Source organism: Echinops telfairi, unplaced genomic scaffold, assembly GCF_000313985.2.
Source record: "Echinops telfairi isolate 266 unplaced genomic scaffold, ASM31398v2 ScPeMD7_4225;HRSCAF=4972, whole genome shotgun sequence".
Taxonomy (NCBI): domain Eukaryota; kingdom Metazoa; phylum Chordata; class Mammalia; order Afrosoricida; family Tenrecidae; genus Echinops; species Echinops telfairi.
In genome coordinates, this window is record NW_022108124.1 from 19,722,652 (window position 1) to 19,724,041 (window position 1,390).

The window sequence follows — 1,390 nt, forward strand, 5'->3', positions numbered from 1 at the left end:
TAATATTGCTTGATACGTTCCCATATTTTGCTGTATCACTTTTCTTGGAAATGGGCACAAATAAGAATCTCTTCCCTTTGGTTTACCAGATAGAATGTTTTCCAAATTTCTTGACATAGGTGAGTACCGCCATCATTGCGTCTTAATTGGTCTCTCCCAATTCCTGGAGCCTTTATTTTCTGCCAATGGCTTCAGTCCAGCTTAGACTTCTTCCTTCAGCACCACTGGTTCTTGGTCATATGCTAACTCCTAAAATGGCTAGATGCTGAACAACTGTTTTTGGTATTATGTCTCTGTGTTCCTTCCCTTTTTCTTTCTTTTTTTTTTTTTGTTTGTTTGATATGTTCTTCCTTCAAGATTTTGCCCATAGAATCTTTCAATATTGCAAATCAAGGCTTGACATTTTCTTCAGTTCATACATGAGATATTCTAGCTTGTGTGTATTGGAAATGTTCTTCCTCTTTTTTTGTTTTTAACTCTGGGTTTCATTAAAATGCTTGGGTTTCTGAGGATGCCTTTTGAAAGTTTCTGTTCAGCTCTTTACATTCATACTTCCTTCTATTTGCTTTAGCTACTGTAAGTTCAAATTTCAGAGTCTCTTCTGATACCCATTTGGTCCATTCTTTCTCCCCTGGCTTTTAATGATCTTTTGCCTTCCTCGAGCCATCTCACAACTCACCTGGTCCTTGGTCAGCTGTATTCAATGTTCAAAAGTAAGTCTTGAGATAGTCTCTAGATTCTTTTGAGATATACAAAATCCTGGGTCTTAACTTTCTTCGGCTTCAATTTGTCCTTGCCTATAATAATTGATGATCTGTTCTACAGCCAGCTAGCTGTCCGGCTTGTTTGGTCTCATAAAACTGAGTTTCTCCTCTCCTTCTTCTCTCTCCTCCTAAGACTCACTGCCATCGAGTGGATGCTGACTCAGAGACTTTATAGGACAGGGTAGAACTGCACCCGTGAGTTTCTAAGACTTGACACTCTGTATGGGAGTAGAAGGTGGAGCTGAATGGTGGTTTCAAACTGCTGACCTTGCAGTCCTGTGTATTCTGTCGGTGAGGTCCACATATATGGTCCCTACTTATGCTTCTTGGGGGGGGCGGGTTTTGCAAAGGTTAAGTCCTTGGTCTTCCATATTTGGAAGGACCAGCAAACTATAGTAAAGGGGCCATCCCCCTATTTTTGCAAGTAACGTTTTAATACAAATTCTACCGACCTAGTCAATATAAATTGCACTCCTGCGTTAGCAGTATTAAAGCTGCCATCCGCGTGAGAAGCTAGCGCTCCATCCCATCCCATCCCTCCCGCAGGGTCTCCAAAAGAAGGAGGAAGCGTCCTGAGCTCCACGCCGCACTGACTTCAGACCAGGGACCGCGCCCGCAGCCGCTCA